The following is a 20,040-nucleotide window of genomic DNA, read 5'->3' as shown; positions in this document are numbered from 1 at the left end:
ACAGAAGACTGAAAAAAATCAATCTGTATTCCAGCAATGCCAAAAGAAGAGGTATTACTTTTGAAACTACCAAACAATTGCAGTTAGCTCATATGCTATAATAATACAGTTTAATGTTTTATAATCCTCTTTGGAATAAGAAATACTAGGGCTATAGGAACGATGATAGCAACCATGAAATAAAGAGATGTCTGCTTCTTGGGAGAAAGACTGTATAAAAATTATCTAAACTATTAAAGTACAGATAAGGTTATTATTTATTTATTTATCCAATTTATTGGTCTTCTGTCTTACCACAGGTTATCTCTGGGTTGTTTACAATATTAAAAAAATAAATAAATAAAACTATATAAATAAAGTACTACAAAGGTATAAAAATACAAAATACAATAGCTAAAAGATGGGGAGGGAAGCAGTAGGATGAGTGGGGGTGGATAGGATCTGATATTAATCTATCAACCACCCCCAACATGAAGCCTTCCCTTGGAGCCCCAGGCAGCTGGCCAAATGCTTTCTCTACACCATTAACAAAGTATATTGTTATAAAGATTCAGACAGTGCTGGCTGATGGCCTCAAAGTGGACATGAAAGCTGCCTCCTATAGTCAGCAATGACTAGTGGAGTAAAACCCACAGGGACCCCTTTCCTTTCCTGTACAAAATTACTGTCAAAAGTGGGTCTAAATGAAGAAACAATTGTCTTGTAAAGTGGTGTCTAAAGACAATTATTAAGAGTATCTTGGAGCATGGACAAATCATCCAATACAGCAGTTCAAGTGTTATTTCCTTCCAAGAGGATGACAACCATGAGTCTCCACTGGGCCCACCTCTGCGCTGTTCTTACACATTTTTCATAATTTATGCCATTCCAGCTATATACTTTGTTACTCCAGGGATCTCTTTTTCCCACTCAATATGATGAAATAAAAGCAGACTAAACATTGAAAGTATTAATATGAAGCTAAAACCTAAATATTTGGAGTTCAGAATGTGAGAGCAAAAGCTACTGGAGAAGACATAATGGTTAGAAATTTATTTTATTTATTTATTTTATTTATTTATTTATTTTAATTCCATTTATATCCCGCCCTTCTCCGAAGACTCAGGGCGGCTTACAAGCTTAGCAGTAGCCTTCATTCTATGTATATGCCTGCTTATTAGGGCTTTCACACACACCCCAAGCGGCATTATTACAAAGTCAGCTTAATTGCCCCCAACAATCTGGGTCCTCATTTTACCTACCTCGGAAGGATGGAAGGCTGAGTCAACCTTGAGCCTGGTGGGATGCGAACCTGCACTAATTTGAAGATGATCAACAGAAAATGTGCTGGCTGGATACTATAACTAATGATACATGGATGAATGTACAAGAATTCCAAGAAGCAGTTATTGGCAAATAATCCTGGTGAAAGGATGCCCATCAGGTCACAAAGAATAAAAAATGAACAACCACTGCCCACAGTTACTCTCTGGTCTGCTCTCTGTCCAGCTAGGAATATGGGAACATTTGAACTTTATCCTTAGTAAGAGATAGACTGGGAACTGTGTGTTTTCAGAGCTCAACTACGGTTCAACCTTTGCTTTTTGTATCTGAATGCTATATGTAATCTGGTGATGACAAGGTTAGTCTACACGTGCTATCTTGGAATTAATTTTGAAGCTTCATGTATGAATCACCTGCTCTAATATTTGGACTTCCTTGCTTCTTTCCCATTGTCTGCTTTTCACAATATATGAAGAACTCAAAAAGATGCAATTCTCTGATCCATTTTAGTTGTCTACAGTAAAGCTGTTGGACTACTATGGACAGTGAATGATAAAAAGATATAGTGATAGTCACCTACATTAATTGAGTCATTAGCTCAAATTATACAGGGAATGCCTAACAATTAGTCTCCATTAAAAAGGTAAAGGTTCCCCCGCACATGCGTGCTAGTTGTTTCCAACTCTATGGGCCGGTGCTCATCTCCATTTCAAAGCTGAAGAGCCAGTGCTTGTCCAAGGATGTCTCCGTGGTCATGTGGCCGGCATGACTAGATACCAAAGGTGCACGGAACGCTGTTACCTTCCCACTGTAGTGGTCCCTATTTTTCTACTTGCATTTTTACGTGCTTTTGAACTGCTAGGTTGGCAGAAGCTGGGACGAGTAACAGGCACTCACTCTGTTACACGGCACTCAGGATTTGACCCGCCAAACTGCCGACCTTCTGATTGACAAGCTCAGCATCCTAACCCATTGAGCCACTGCGTCCCTATTAGAAGTGTTCATTTTCAAGATTCTACACCACTTTTTATTAATAACACCTTTCTTCTGCTTCTTACCTACTTTAGACTTTCCATTAGCCAAAGAAAGGAACAGAACATATTAATCAACAATTCAACTATTCAGCTATTACTTAATTTACCTCTTAGAACCAACCTAGGAATCTTCATCCCTCCCATATCTGTAATGGTTTATGGTGGGTGAGATGGAAGGTCTTGGAAATTAACTTACTGAAGCCAAGTATCCTTCTAGGAGAAAACAAAGTTCTCCACCAAAATCAACATATTTTATATCATCTTTGATCTAACTCCAATAAATATTGATCTATTTCACTGACTGAATGTTATGCATCCCCAAAAATAACACAGAACACCTAACTCCTGTCTACAACACAGTCCTTTCAGCAGTCCCAAGAAGATTCCACACTCATTTGGACTCTGATTCAGATGATCGCCAAGTGACCTCAATGACTCTCAGAGAGCTAGCATCCATCTTTCAGAGTGCTAATGACCAGAATATCAATCCTTCCAATCCTTACCATCAGCCAGAACTGAAAAAGTTTCTTGGATGAGAAGTGAAATGTTTTCAAGGGGAAAAAAACAAGAAAGTCCAGTTGCCTTTTAAACAGCACCATTGGACAACCATGTCCTGGATGAATGAAAATCTCTATAGACATTTAACACAGACCCTCTTAACTAAAAGGCAAGTGGATTTTCCTTTGTTACCCCAAGTTTTTCCTCTTTCCTCTCTGCCTTTTAAATAGATGGCATGTATTTGTTCCACCAGGAATAACACTAACATGGGATTAATGGTTATTTTTATCATTTGTGGCCATTGTCATTTGCAGAAGAGAGCCCCTGAACTGTTCAAGGTTTTCCTGCTTTCCACCACTTTAGATTTTTGAAATAAAAATTTACAGCTGCTTGTCAGACAGGAATGAAAGGAAAAGATCTCTTTCCTTGACTCCCAGGATAACACTGTATATCTGTGGAAGCAAATGATCTCATTCTTCAGTAGAAAGGAAATACTTTCCTCTGATGTATTTGAACAATTAAGCTGAATCTTGAATCGCTACTCAGAACAGGGTTACTTGGTTTTTCTTTTAGTTTGTTTACAAGGCAGCTAGCAATAATTAAAACAGAGATTACGGGGAAATATTAAAAAACATAACTGAAAATTAATACCACTGGGTTTTGGTTCACAATCCAGTGGCACAGAGAGGTTCCAGAGAGCTGGTGGATATATCCTTTTTTAAAAAAATAGTCTTTCTTGACCTTTCCTTCCCAGGGAAGGTGTGTCAGGTGTGAGTCTGAGTTTGTTCTGGAGTTTTTTTTTTAAGGGAAAGGAAGGAGAGGGGTGGAGGAAGGGAAGGGAAGGACATATACCCAATGTTCCATTCAAAATCCTAGTAGAGAAAAGGAAGAAGAGGCATGCCAGTAGATACTGTAAGATTTGATGCAAAAAGAATTTATATAGTTCAGGGTGGAATGGTGAGCTTAGTGATGCTTTGCGAGGTTGATTATTTGCTTGCAGACATTTTGTTGCCCAACTAGGTAACATCTTCAGTGCTAGCCCAGAGCTAAATGTTACCTAGTTAGATAAAAAAACATCTGCAAGCAAATAATCAAGTTCAGAGAGCACTAAGGACTCCACTTAACAGCATTTGAACAGAAATTAGAAAGTAATGCAGGCAGGAAATTCTAGGGATATGGATGAGATATAGGTTCCCTCGCACATGCGTGCTTGTCGTTTCCGACTCTAGGGGCCGGTGCTCATCTCCGTTTCAAAGCCGAAGAGCCAGCGCTTGTCCGAGGACGTCTCCATGGTCATGTGGCTGGCATGACTAGATTCCAAAGGCTCACGGAACGCTGTTAGCTTCCCACTGTAGTGGTCCCTATTTTTCTACTTGCATTTTTATGTGCTTTCGAACTGCTAGGTTGGCAGAAGCTGGGACACATAACAGGCGCTCAAACCTCGGGTCAATTTCTGCAACCCAGGGCATTATTGCAAGTATGTAACATTTATAACAAATATACTTCTGGATTCTCATCAGTCTTCCACAGTTTATTTTATGACTTCCTTATCCCTGGTATTCTAGGGAGTTTATGGAAAGGAAGGCATATCTGAGAAATGCAAAGACTTGTCTATCTGCCTCTCTCTGTGTCTGTCTCTTTCTCTCTCTCTCTCTCCCTCTCCCTCTCCCTCTCATTCTCTCTCTGACTCTTTCTGTCTCTCTGTGTGTGTTTATTTTATTTATTTATTTTTATTTTTATTCCATTTATATCCCGCCCTTCTCCGAAGACTCAGGGCGGCTTACAAGCTTAGAAGTAGCCTTCATTCTATGTATATGCCTGCTTATTAGGGCTTTCACACACACACCCAGGCAGCATTATTACAAAGTCAGCTTATTGCCCCCAACAATCTGGGTCCTCATTTTACCTACCTCGGAAGGATGGAAGGCTGAGTCAACCTTGAGCCTGGTGGGATGCGAACCTGCACTAATTGCAGGCAGCTCTCTCTCTCTCTCTCTCTCTCTCTCTCTCTCTCTCTCTCTCTCTCTCTGTGTGTGTGTGTGTGTGTGTGTGTGTGTGTGTGTGTGTGTGTCTCCAATGTGGATTTTTTTGTTTGACAAAATAATCATTTATATATATATATATATATATATATATATATATATATATATATATATATATATATATATATATAAATGTATGTTGTTGTTGTTAGCTGCGAAGTCGTGTCCGACTCATCGCGACCCTATGGACAACGTTCCTCCAGGCCTTCCTGTCTTCCACCATCTTCTGGAGTCCATTTAAGCTCACGCCTACTGCTTCAGTGACTCCATCCAGCCACCTCATTCTCTGTCGTCCCCTTCTTCTATTGCCCTCGATCTTTCCCAGCATTATATAAATGTATAAACATATACATATACATATATACATACATAAATATTAAAGACTCTAAATCTTTTTCTTCCATCAATTTTCTAGTTTCTAAAGGCAATGCCTAACTATCTGGGTATGTATTTCTTTTTTGGGGAGGAGGGGGTAATGAGTTTTTTAAACCAGTAAATACATTACAATTGATAAGCATGTCTCCATTCCTCTCACTTGGAGTTAAGAGAACAACCCCAAATGAAATATATGGACCACATAAAAACAAGATATTATTTAAGCTGTGTAAAGTGAGTAATATTTCTAATATTTCTTAGATTTCTCACACTTTAAGTAAATTTACAAAACTTATTTTAGGGAAAAAAAATTGCATGCATACCCCAGTTGTGATCTTCCACTTTATAGCATACTCCTAATTTCTTATCATAGCAATTTGTGCATAATAGTGAAACAAAATTGCACTAAATATACATCATGTTTTCGTCTGCTTCTAAATAACAATTGTAGTATCTCAGTGAAGTTCTCAACAGTTCCATAGCAAAACTCTTGACACTTATCAGTGTGACAACTGTGAGCTTATTGCCAATGCAGATTCAGTACTTTAGAGTATTTTTTTCTTTGCTAATAACTGTTGTAACGTCTAGCATATGGACAGAATCCAATTTTACATGTAAGTGAGATAATGACTTATATCCTAAATTCTCAGAGAGTTGACAGATCAGCGGATAATGAGGCAAGTATTTCAGAATCTTCTCCACATGTGTAAAGCCTTGTTTGCATAATATTAGTTTAAAGTAAGTTTGAGATGTATCTTTTCCAATTACAAAGGTATCCAAGTACTACCTTGAAAACTTCAGGCTTACTAACCAGGAGCATCTTATACAGCCCCATCAGTTCCAGAAAATATAATGACTAGGTCTCTAAATTTTCATAATTACTATTAAAGTCAGCTCAATCCCCTTTTTTTTTAGAAGTTCCTCAAATCTGGTTATGTCATCAGATCTGAGTTCCCAGGGGATAATGAGATGATGCCTTTGCTAATCTAATTCCTTGTGTGCCTTCTGATTCTTAACTTTTTAATAACTTATTTTTACATTTTTATTGTTTTATATCATTGTTTTACACCACCCAGAGTCATTTTCTGTGAGATGGGCAGCCATATAAATTGAACAGAAAAATAAAATAAATATGAATACCTCATTTTCTGGAGAGAGAGAAAAAAGCAGCATTTTTAAAAAATGCTTTCAAACCTCAAAAAGGTTAAATACTGAAACTGAAGTGGTTAAAACTAGGATGACAAGATTACTTCTGTTTGCTTCTCTTTTTTTAGATTCATGGGGAGAGGCAAAGAACTGTTTTCAGTATGTGCTAAAATAATCAGTAAAAACCTTTGTTGTCTTCAAGAATAGGCACAGTTTGTTACAAACGCATCATGATTACTGATCTGTTATCATTAGGAAACATTTGCAAGACATATTTAACATGCTTCCAATGTCGTACTATTCTGTCCACTCTCCTCCCTGATTTGCTAGTTGAATTTTAAAAGACAGCTTGAGTAAGGGCATTGACATGCATACAAACCACTGTCAAGATTTTAGCAGGCTTTCAGTAAGTCCCCTCTTCCAATGCTCATGAGATTACTTCAATTCTATATAAAGCACATTATCTGACTTTTTCCTGCGATAGAATGGAATGAAGGATCTCAGAACCAATTCACAGATTTTCAGTCCAGCTTCATCATATATATTTTACTATCCTTTGGACTCCATTACCATCACTAAGAAAAAAAATTATCTTGTTAAATTTAGCTCATGCCTGTGTTTCCCTGAAAGTAAGACTTACGCCGAATGTTGTGTATGTAAATAGTTAGCAATAAGCCATGAAAGATATTGCAAACACTGTGCAGCTTTGCAAGGTTTAAAGCGGGAAAATAAGGTGCAATCATTGGACGCCACAACCAAGGAGCGGGAAAACAGACTGTTTGTATTGGTTACAGTTCAAACGCTTTCTCTATAAAAGGGTTGCAACATTTGACATTTGACAGTTGACTTTGTGTATTCAATAAACTCGTTCAGTGTTAACCACTCTGAGTCCTCGTCAATTCGAACCAAACAACTGGCGACGAAGGTGGGATTGACAGAAGACCAGAGATTAGGAAGAATTGTCGTGAAGGCGGCAAAGTCTGAGCGAGTCACAGTCAACCGAGCGGCCGCGGCAGAATAGGAAAAAAAAAAAAAAAAAATTCTCCGAATGGCGCAAATCGGGTCATTGAAGGAATTTGACCCTAACTTCCCCGAAGATTGGGAAGAATATATTGGTCAGGTCGAAGGATTCCTGTTAGTGAACGGAATCACCGACGACCGGAAAAAAGCGGCGGCACTTTTGACAATTTGCGGCACACCGGTCTACAGAGTCGCTGTCGGGCTGTGCCAGCCACAACCAGTCTCCAGCGTGCCCTATGCCGACCTCCTTGCAAAACTAAAGGTGCACTTTACTCCCCGAAGGTCCGAACTTTTTTGGCGGCGCATCTTCGAGAAGAGAAATCAGAGACCGGGGGAGTCCATACAGAAATTCGTCGCTGCCGTCAGGGAAGCCGCAGTTCGTTGCAAATACGATAATTTAGAAATTAGGATTCGGGACAGAGTTGTGCTGGGCTTACGCGATGAACAATTACAAAACAGAATAATCGCCAAACCTACTGGCGATTTACAGGAAGTGCTCGACGAACTCCTAACGTATGAGTCAACCGGGTATCGCGACCCCCCCCGCAGTAGCATGGCGACAGCACCTGAAATTAACCAAGAGGGCTATGTGGACTGCGGGGAGGTGGATCAGCAGTGGGAGGAAGAGATCGCCGAAGTCTCCAGGCGATTTGGGAAGATGGCACCCAGACAACTTAGAAGCGAAGGGCCCGAACCCGGCCGCCGGCAACAACCCGCAACACCGCAGAGACCACCGACCGGGGCACAACGACCGTGGCGGGACACCGCAACCAGACCGCGCGACAACGACACCCAAAACCGATGTGGCAGCTGTGGCGGCAACCATCCCCGCGCTTCCTGCCGATTCCGCACCGCCAAGTGCAGGGCTTGCGGCAAGACCGGCCACATCCAGGCCATCTGCAGAAACCGCGTCCGGGACTCCCGTCTGAATGAAGTCGATGTGTGGCCAGAGGGTAAGGTAACCCCCAATGCTAGTGGCAAGGAGACCCCTAGATCCCGGGCGAAATTTTCAAACCCAGGGGAGGTGGCCCGAGTCAATCGGAAAAGGCAAGGAAGGGGGCACAATTTTCCGGACGGAAAATTAAAAATCACAGTCCTTCTGCAAGGGGTTCCTTGCAGAATGGAAATCGATTCTGGGGCTTCAGTGTCGATAATTTCCACTGAAACCCTGGAAAAAATTGAACAACTAAGTGGAAAAAGAATTCCACTTAGCCCAACAAATATTCAATTAATGGACTTCCAAAAAAGTCCAATAATCGTAAAGGGAAAGACCAGCCTTAGAGTTAATTTTAAGGGATTTAAGGGGGTCTTAGATGTGGTAGTTACGGAGGGGAATAGGACTAGCTTAATAGGGCTTAATTGGTTTCCTGCCCTGGGAATTTGGATAGGGGGAATAAATTCTGTGATTAGAAATAAGACCCTCGAATCCGTCTGCAAAGAATTTGCAGACGTATTCGATGGATCTCTAGGCAAGTACAAAGGGCCCCCCATTAATTTTAACCTAGACCCCTCAGTAAATCCAATCAGGCTAAAGGCCCGGAGGGTACCTTTTGCCTTAAAAGAAAAAATTGAGGCCGAGCTCGACCGGCTTGTAGGCCTCGGAGTTTTAGAACCCGTTGAGGGCGGTTTATGGGAGACGCCGATCGTCACACCCCTCAAACCCAATGGGGATGTGAGGATCTGCGCCGACTATAAAGCGACCCTCAACATTGGAATGAAAAAGCATGCTTACCCGGTCCCGACGGTGAAGCAGGTCCTCGCCACGATCCAGGACGCCGCCATCTTCGCCAAGCTCGACTTGGCGCATGCGTACTTACAGTTGACTGTTTCCAAAGAGGCTGCAGAGGCGCAGACAATTGTTACCCACAAGGGGGCGTTCCGAGTCCACAGACTGCAATTTGGGATTGCAGCTGCTCCAGGCATCTTCCAAGAAGTGATGGAGAGGACCTTAAAGGGCATACCTGGAGTATGCCCTTACTTTGATGATGTCCTAATAGCTGGAAAAGATGAAGGAATGTTAGTAGAGCGACTGGAACAGGTACTGGGTAGATTTAGAAAGGCTGGATTAAAATTAAAAAAGGAAAAATGTAGCATAGGGGTTAAGTCCACTGATTTTTTGGGGTTCAGGATTGACAAAAGCGGAGTCCACCCTACCCCTGAAAAAATCAAAGCAATAAAAGGGGCGCCTGAACCAAGGAACAAGGCGGAGCTACAGGCCTTCCTAGGCTTGGTAAATTTTTATCACACTTTTGTGCCACATAAGGCTGCCATTGCAGAACCACTGCACAGGCTTTTAGATAAGAAGACCCCTTGGCATTGGCAAGACAAGCACAAAGTGAGTTTCCAGACCTTAAAAGATATCCTTTCCAGTAGCTCAACTGTAACCCACTTTATAGAAAATAGACCAATCTACCTGGCGTGCGATGCTTCGCCTTATGGCGTTGGGGCAGTAATCAGCCATTTAGACACCCAGGGAATGCAAAGACCCATTGCTTACTACTCCCGCACACTAACCAAGGCAGAGCGGAACTATGCTCAAATTGACCGGGAAGCTTTAGCCATAGTGGCAGGAGTTAAAAAGTTCCACGACTACCTGTATGGCAGGAACTTTACAATACTGACAGACCACAAACCCCTGCTAGGACTGTTTACCACAGATAAACAGACTCCCCAAATTATGTCTCCCAGGATGCTGAGATGGTCCATTTTCCTCTCAGCATATTCATTTTCCCTCCAATACCGACCAGGTAAGGACATGGGTCATGCAGACGCTCTTAGCAGATTGCCCCTTAGCACAACAGAGGAGGACCCTGCCCCAGTGGGACAAGTAATGTCCCTACAAGATATTCCTGATCTGCCCCTAACTGCTAAAGACATAGCTGAGGCAACCAATAAGGACCCCATCTTAAGGAGAGTAATGGCCTGGGTCATGAGCGGTTGGCCCAACGCCAACCCAGACGTAAAATACAGTCCATTTTTCCGAAGGAAGGATGAACTATCAGTTCATATGGGTTGTTTACTTTGGGGAACTCGTGTAGTAATCCCAGGAATCCACAAATCAGCTATTCTATTTGAATTGCATGAGGGACACCCTGGAATAGTAAGGATGAAGGCCCTAGCTAGGAGTCACTTGTGGTGGCCAGGATTGGACCAAGACATTGAGGAATGCGTTGCCAATTGCCATCTGTGCCAACGTTCCAGGCCTGAACAACAACACATCCGCACACATAAATGGGAGCTAGCTAGGAATCCTTGGTCCAGGATTCATATTGACTTCGCTGGACCTTTCCAGGGGTTAACGTTCCTTGTAGTGGTCGACAGTTACTCTAGATGGCTAGAAGTAGTACCGGTCAGTTCAGTAACGGCAGGCAGAACAATACAGGCATTAAGGGGCCTCTTTGCCACTCATGGGTTGCCGGATTTAATAGTGTCTGATAACGGGCCACAATTCACATCTATTGAATTTCAGGATTTCCTCAAGGCCAACTCGATTAAGCATAAGACTTCTGCACCCTTCCACCCCTCCACCAACGGATTGGCTGAAAGGAACGTGAGGACCACGAAGGACGCGCTTAAAAGAATCATTCGAGGTGACTGGCATCAGAGACTAGCTGAGTTCTTGTTGGCTCAACACACAACCCCTTGTTCGGCTACAGGGAAAAGTCCAGCTGAAATGAGGTGGGGAAGAAAAATCTTGACCAAGTTGGACAGACTACACCCCGACCGACTCCAACCAAACATTGAATTAGACATTCCTAACAGAACATTTGAAGTGGGGGACTTGATTTGGGCCAGGAACTACGCCCAAGGGGATAAATGGATTCCTGGGGTGGTAACTGAAATCTTAGGTCCCCTATCATACATCATTGAGGGGGAAGGGAATAGGGTCTGTAAAAGACACATAGACCAGCTGAGGAAAAGATCTAGTGGGTGTGTGCCAGCTGAGGGGGACCAAAGCTCAGTTAGGGCAAACAGTACAGATAACATTAGGCCAGAAAGTGGTGTAGTGGTTGGGCAAGATGACATATTTCCTGATGCCCATCAACAACAATTCAGTCCAATTGATTGGGAAATACCCCTGCGAAGTAGGCCAGTGACAACTGAATCCCAATCACAACCTAATACACAAGGCAGTACATCTGAAGCCAGTAACCCTGAGCCCAGGTCTAGTAGTAACCAGCATAGTAACCAGCAGCCAAGCAGTCAACCAGGAAGAAGGGTCCCTAGCAGCCAAAGTAACAGATACCCTTCTAGAATACATAGGCCACCAAAATACCTAATGGACTTTGTAAAGAAATGACACCAACTGGGGGGTAAGGGGTGTTGTGTATGTAAATAGTTAGCAATAAGCCATGAAAGATATTGCAAACACTGTGCAGCTTTGCAAGGTTTAAAGCGGGAAAATAAGGTGCAATCATTGGACGCCACAACCAAGGAGCGGGAAAACAGACTGTTTGTATTGGTTACAGTTCAAACGCTTTCTCTATAAAAGGGTTGCAACATTTGACATTTGACAGTTGACTTTGTGTATTCAATAAACTCGTTCAGTGTTAACCACTCTGAGTCCTCGTCAATTCGAACCAAACACCGAAAATAACCCCTAGCTTGATTTTTGGAGGTGGGCCTAATATAAGCCCTATGCCAAAAATAAGCCCTAGCTTTGGGGCAAGGTGCATGCTTAAAAATCAAGCTAGGGCAGGGGTTGGGGGTAGAGATGCCCCATGGGCTCCCCACCCACTTACCTGGTGACCCATGAATCAACACCTGTCTCTCCTTGCCGATCCACTTCTTCTTCAGCTCCCCCAGCCTCCATTTTGCAGTCAGAGGCCTTTCCAGAAGGTCTCTGCAGCCGAGAACTCAGCTATGTATTCAATCCATAGCTTGATTCTCAGCTGCAGAGGCCTTCTGAAAAGGCCTCTGACTGCGAAATGAAGGCCAGAGCTCCATTCTCAGCTACAGAATGAAGCTGCTCCTTTGGCTGCAGAAGAAGTGGGGCAGCTGGGTGAGGATGTCAGCGCTGCCGCCACAATATGAGTGGAAAAATCACCCCCTGAAAATAAGACCTGGTGCCTCTTTTGGAGGCCGAAAAAAAAGACTGGGTCTTATTTTCTGGGAAACACAGTTGATATGTGAACCAAGATTATCATGTCCAAGTGGGTGTTAAACTAATCTTCAACCCAAATATTCAAATATAACATTTGCTAAATTACAGCAAACAAGGCATTGTTCTGGAAAGAAAACTACCAACAAAAGGCAAAAAGATTTCATTCTAAATCAAGCTGAGTTTCTTTGTACCCCTTCAGCATTTGATTGGATTCAACCTTATCCAAACACTTTTTGTAATGGCAATTAATGACATGTGCACAGATGGACATCTAGGCTGAAGAAATAGTAATGATGTTTTTAATTGCATGTTCAAAGACTACCTTCCAAACACACATGCAACTATCACATAAAAAGTAACTACACGACTTGATCATTGGAATCTACTTGATGACAAGATAAGACAGAAACAATTCCTTAAACAAATAATCCAAGTGGAAAACTAAGCTACAGTAAATCAGCAGAGAATTAAATGATATATAAGAGAAATATTAAGTAGTTGTGATCAGCAAGAAAAAATGCAAAATTGATGTGTGCATCTGTGTGTGTGTGTGTGTGTGTGTGTGTGTGTGTGTGTGTGCATTTGTGCCTTCTAATCAATTTTGGCTCTTGGTAAATGCCTGGACAAGTCCATTAAGTTTTCTTGGCAATGTATTTCAGAAGAGGTTTGCAATTGCCTTCTTTCTAGGACTGAGAAAGAGCATTTGGCCAAAACTCAACCAACTGACTTTATTCTTAGGCAAAACTAGAACTCAAGGTCTCCCAGTTTCTAGCCCAATGTCTTTAATCATTTCACCAAACTGACTTTCAACCGAATAAGTAAGCATATTATGTTTAGCTAATTAGAAACAAATCATAACCTCTTTGTATCCTTCTAAATGCTGTTGCTGAAATTGGGGAAATGTATAAATGATAAGGAGAAAGGGATCCTCTCTGCTGCCATAATTTTTACACTCTAAATTCTAAACATATCAAAATCCAAACTGCAGAAGGCAATAACCCACTTTTTCTTGCTATGTCTCCAGTGAATCCTATGCTCTACCCATTAATCCTATTGAAGACAAAACTACGCTGTACAATTTAACATAGCTTCTTCTGGATCTCCTAAATCCGTGGTGGCAAACCTATGGCACACGTGGGCACACGCGCCATCACCCCAGTCCTAGGCCTTCAGCTGGGTTTTATAAAACCTTTTCAATTTAGGCCTCCACTTCCATATGCAAAAAAAAAAGTTCAATCAATCAATTTCAACTTCTTGCGAGGGAAAAGAAAGATCTCGCAAAGTTGGAATTGATTGAACATTTTAGTCCCACCCAGTCTGTCATTACCACCGCAGCCACACCCACACAATGGGCCACGCCCACACAATGGGCCATGCCCACCTGGCACCCGACGATACATAAGTGGGTTTTGGATTGCAGTTTGGGCACTCGGTCTCTAAAAGGTTCGCCATCACTGTCCTAAATTAACCTTCTACATTAAACCCAATGATGAATCTTCTCCTATCACCCATGTCTAAATAAAATGGAGAAATTCAGCTTACTGTATCTGATTCTTACTTGGACATAGGTGAAAGGGCAAAGTTCTCCATGAAAAGAAAGCACCATTAACCCAAGCAATAAATCATGTTGGATCCACCTTATTTGCTGCTTAAACAAGTAGAAGACTAAATATAGATAGGTACCATAAGATCTTCATTATTATTATTTTTTCCTTTTGCTTTCTTGGACTTTGTTTACCACCTTAAATTCAACAGCAGCCATATCTGCCATCATTTGAAAAGGCTGATCGATTACCTGTGCCATTTATTTTTTAGAACGGTCATTTTAGCCAATGAACATATTTCTCTTCTAAACTTACTTATGATAACAATTGAGGCTTCAGTGTTTTAATGAGTGTTAAGTGACCTGAAACCATGAATGTAATAAATCATTCATTCTGGCTGGCACTTAACCAAAAACAAGCAAGTAATTGATTGATATGCCACTGCTTAGATTAATGTGGGGATGTTTGTTTGGATAAAGCAGGTGTTAGAGCTCACAGCATTGCAAATTATCCAACCTGTCTTAGTTCAATAAATTAATCTCATATTGATTATTTTTGTTTTGCTTTTTTATTTCAGGAAAATGTGGTATGCAAACCATGATTAAATGACTATGTGACTAGATAAGTCCATGCATTGATATTAGTGTTGTGAACCACTTTTTTACCTGATATAATTGATAATAGAAGATAAGGAAAAACACATGAGGGAGATACAATAAAGCACACTTCAAGTTTGGATTCTGAATAGTATTTCTACAATTCCTTTCGACAGAAAGAAAGGACCATCTTCAAAGGAATATCAGGTAGACCTGGTGTATCTCAACAAAATGAAGAAGTGAAATTTGCCTCAATGAGTTTTTATTTATTTTTTTAATTTTTAATTCCATTTATATCCCACCCTTCTCCGAAGACTCAGGGCGGCTTACAAACTTAGCAGTAGTTACTTTGAATCACCTTGAACTCTTCTCCAGCTCTTGTGACAGCCATAGAAAGTTTATGAAGAAATCTTGGAAGAGTCCAAAGTGACATGATGAGGCACCTGCCTTGGTATTTAGAAGCAAGAGGTCCATTGTATTTTGTAAGCAAATTCCAAGTTCCAGCCATCAATGATGCAAAAAAAGCATTTCCTCGAAGATCTGCAAAGTCCTAGTAAAAATTTCTGTAAATCTCAGATCTCCAGTTCAAACAATCCAAGACACACTTCTGAAAAATCTCTGTCTATGAATTTTATAAGTGGCCAAAAAATACCCCCTTATAAACAGTGTACAGGTAGTCCTCAACTCACAACTGTTCATTTAGTGTCCATTCGAAGTACAACTGCATTCAAAAAAAGGTAACTTAGGACCGTTTTTCACAATTACAACCAATGCATCTTCTCTCTGGTCATGTGATCAAAATTCTGATGCTTGGCAACTGGTTCATATTTATGACGGTTGCTGTGTCCCAAGGGCATGTGCTCCCCTTTTCTTCCTTCTGACAAGCAAAGTCAGTGGCAAAGCCAGATTCACTTAACAACTGTGTTACTAACTTATCAACTGTGGTGATTCACTTAACAACCGGGGCAAGAAAGGTTGTAAAATGAGGCAAAACTCACTTAACAAATTATCACTTAGCAAGAGCAATCTTGGGCTCAATTGTCATCATAAATCAAGGACTACCTGTATAGCATATTAACAGTACATGAAAAGTAGCCTAAAGGAATACATACATACATACATACATACATACATACATACATACATACATACAGTATATACATACATACTCTGTGCAAATATATAAAATAACAATGGTAAAATACAAATTAATAATCTTCTACATATTTACTCAGAAATAATAATAATAATAATAATAATAATAATAATAATAATAATGATGATGATGATGATGATGATGATGATGATGATAATGATGATGATGATGATGATGATGGAAGGGACCTTGGAGGTCAGCTAGTCCAACCTTTGCTCAGTCAGGAAACCCTATACCATTTCAGGCAAATGGCTGTCCAGTCTCTTCTTAAAAACTCCAAGTGTTGGAGCAATCACCATTCTGGAGGCAGGTTGTTCCCCTGGTTAATTGTTCTAACTGTCAGGAAGTTTCTCCTTAGTTCTAGGTTGCTTCTCTCCTTGACTAGTTTCCATCCGTTGCTTCTTGTCCTGCTTTCAGGTGCTTTGGAGAATAGCTTGACTCCCTCTTCTTTGTGGCAGCCCCTGAGATATTGGAACACTGCTATCATGTCACCCCAAGTCCTTCTCTTCATTAAACTAGACATACCCAATTCCAGCAACTGTTCCTTATATGTTTTAGCCTCCAGTCCCCTAATCATCTTTGTTGCTCTTCTCTGTAATTCTTCATAAATTCAGTCAAGGTTAGATGTTGGTAGAAGTTCAGCTTTCATCTGGAGTTCTCTGCAATTTCCTGGGCAAACTATCATGGACCACAATGAGACTCATGCAAGCAAAAATTAAAGAATTGCTCCTAATTAATTAATTGGATTTATAGGACTGTTCAGCTGAAACAGTGAGACCCTGGGAAATGCACAGCAGAAAAACAAATACCCAAATAACCAGATAACAGTAAATATATACAAAATAGCAAATATAACAAATAAGAGAGCAACCATACACAATAATGAAAATAACCAAAAGGGCACACTGGACTTCATTTTGGACCAAAACAATTTGGGAAAGAAATAGGTCTTAATGGTCTTAATCATCTTATATATTGTAAGAATATTTGGAAAACAGATATTTTTATAAATCTCACTTGACTATTTCTAGAAAAACTAGGAACATATTTAAATGTGTATGCATAAACATTCGTCAGCCAAAGAATTTAATTCAACACAATATTAGAAATAGTTATTATTTTTCAGCTGAATGCATGGGAACTGATCTTGTCTCTATCTTTCTTCATAATGGTTTTGCTGGCAAAGACTAAAGGACAAGTTCAGTTAGAAGATAAATGTGATTATTTCACTTGCTGAAAGATAGCACATTCAGCAGTTTCAAAACGGCTGTCTTAAATTATTGGCAGGAGGAGAATTCCAAAACTGGATCAACTTTCATATGAAATATGAAGTACTAGAGAACCCAGCAATTACTAATGTGAATTCCCTGCCTTTCATATTAAGAAGTGGCAAGGGAACAAAAATAGGGTGATAATTGTCAACTTTGTAAGCTTTTCACATCACATGAACAGGTGGCAACTGTGGCCTGCTTAGAACAGAACATGATTCCTTTAGATTCAAATTGCAATCTAAAAAGAGGGAGGGGAAGGCCAAAGATATATCAAGATGCCCTCAGTCAGGCTTCAAGAATCTCAGTTCAAAGTCTTCAGCAGCTGCATTCTTGTCATTGCAAATTTAAATCCAACATCTAAAGAGTCATTAACACTTTCTATTTGCACTTAAATATGGATAAAAAGAGGTCTCCTTTAAGTCGGGCTTAATTCCTAGAGAGCTCCTGGACACTTCATGCAGGGTTTTTTTAATACAGATACAGTTTACTATTGCATTCTTCTGAGATTATTTTGGACTTCCCAGATTAGCCTGCAACCCATGTTTCCTGGTTGTCAACCCAACAACACCTGAGCCTGCTTAATTTCTAAGCTGAGATAATGTTAAGCAGGTGCTGCCACCTGCTGAGGTTAGATATGGATAAAACACAAACAAAAGAAGCTGGCCATTTTGAATGGTGCACACACCTTAAGACAGATCCTTTTTTTACCAACTATATTCCAAATATTCTTTGTCCCAGCAACACTTCTGCAGGTGACTGGCTGGAAATATCTGGAAAGTCAAGTTCCCCTTTAGCAAGCCCAAATTTTTGATTCACAACATGGACATTGTTCAAGATGAAAAAGAAGATGGCATCCTCATTCCATGTACAGCTGAATCCCCTGAAAGAGATCCTTCTTTGCTATTCTATCAAACCATGAAATATGATTTCTGGGGAAGTGGGGCTTAGCTTTGTGTCTGATAAATTGCAACTGTTTCTATTGTTTATAATTAATTTTTCCTAGCTCTTATTAATGAAATTCATTATTTCATTCAAACAATGAATATATGTTGCATTATCCATGACCTCTGGGAGGATGGGCAAACCATGTGTTACAAAATGCTGGGCAATGGACGTGGTATATTTGGATCTGTCTTTTGTCACTAAGCTGAGTTGTTGAGAGTCAGCTGGCATACAAGTTTAATACATTATTATGGTTTGTCACCCTTCACTTAGATGTTTAGATTGGATTTAGCATTTATTCATCTACTGAGTTTTTTCCAAGGACTTGGAATAGGTAGCTGCTGTTGTTTGATCATGTTCAAGGTATCATCACAGAATGTAAGCTGGTCCCAGTAAAACCACATTTTGCCATTGTTTGATGGTGATTTTGTTAATGCTAGTGTTATTCAAATGGTGCACCAAATGTTTTGGGATTGCACCCAAGGTACATATAACTATTAGTATTATCTTTACTTTCTTTTGCCAACACTGATCTAGTAAACATGTTGGAAAAGAAATTGGGTTGATGATTTTTCAAAATGTCTTCACCAATTTCTCAAATACATGTGTTTTCTTAAGGCAGTGGTGGGGGATGATGGCCCCTTTATGACTTGTGGACTTCAATTCCCAGAAGTTGAAGTCCACAAGTCATAAAAGGGCCATTATTCCTCATCCCTGTCTGAAGGAACAGCAAATCCTGAAAAACTCCAACAGAGGCAGTTCCAAAAGAGGAGAATGTTTGTAGCTTAGGATAGAACTGTGGGGTCCTTGATGCTCTCTGAGCTTGGTTGTTTTCTTGTAGATATTTCATTACCCAATTAGGTAATTTCAGTACTAGATGTGCTAGATCGTGATGTCCTCCCTTGATATTTTACACTAGCAATGACCATGCAGTAAAAAAAATACGTTCACATATACATTCCTTGGTTATTTTGTAATGAATAGAGACAGGAACATTTCAATCCATCCATTTTTCAGCAATTCTCTTCTCTGAAGAAATTCTATAAGCAAATTCTCTAACATTGAACTGAATAAAAACCAGCAGAAAAACATATGCAAACAAATTGCCCAGTATTAGTTGATAGAGATTTCTTCAAAAGATGCATAAAGGCTCATGACTATATCTCAAATATTCACAATCAGGCAAGAAGATAAAAACAGGATAGACTATTCAATGCCTGTCTAGTGCACTATATTTAATTTCAGTGGTTAACCATTCTTAGGACCTACTTTAAGCAGCTGGTTACAGAACTACTCATATAATTTCATAGTTAAGTTTGTTGTTCATACTGAATGATGGAAGCTGGAATGCCAGGAAGGTGACCCCATCTTGTAGTCATTAGATCAGAGACACATTACTGACATGCTCACTGCTGTGAACTGTATAAGCTGTGATACCTATCCTGGTGATCATCAGGATAATGAGGTCAGTTGCCAGTTTCAATCAAAGTGACAGGAATAGATGCGATCAGAACATGAGCAAAACAGAAAGTAGGCATATATATTAATGTTCTTGAATGAGAATGGATAACACTTGTGAAAAATGATACCTCTGATCTTCAGACACCTTCAACGTGCTCCAGGCAGATATACCACAACACAGTCATATGATTTGTCACCTTGTTGCAATTTGTAAACCAACATTTTACTTATCTTCAGTTTATTCCATCTCTTTATTAGAGGGAAAGCAACAGTAAATCTCAAAAACATCTTGAGAAAAGCAAAGGCATACTGAGTAATGGTGAAGAAAGAATAGTTATCGAAAAGGGGGAAAGCAAACTCTTTTGCTCAATCCAAGAGCACCTCCAATGAATTGCTCTCAGGTAAAATTAAAGCAATCTAGGAAATCTCCAAGCACTTACCACTGATCTGAGGCAAACCAAACTGGAACCAAGGAATCTCTGAAGACACCAGCAGCATTTAAATGTCTACCTAAGTTTAAAGTAGCTTGGTATCTCTAAATGTCAATCCTTCCAACACAAGAAATCTGAAAGGAACTCTACTTTATTC

This window comes from Vipera ursinii (assembly GCF_947247035.1).
Source record: "Vipera ursinii genome assembly, chromosome: Z".
In the NCBI taxonomy this organism is placed as follows: domain Eukaryota; kingdom Metazoa; phylum Chordata; class Lepidosauria; order Squamata; family Viperidae; genus Vipera; species Vipera ursinii.
The sequence above is the reverse complement of the archived record's forward strand: the minus strand, read 5'-3'. Positions refer to the sequence as shown.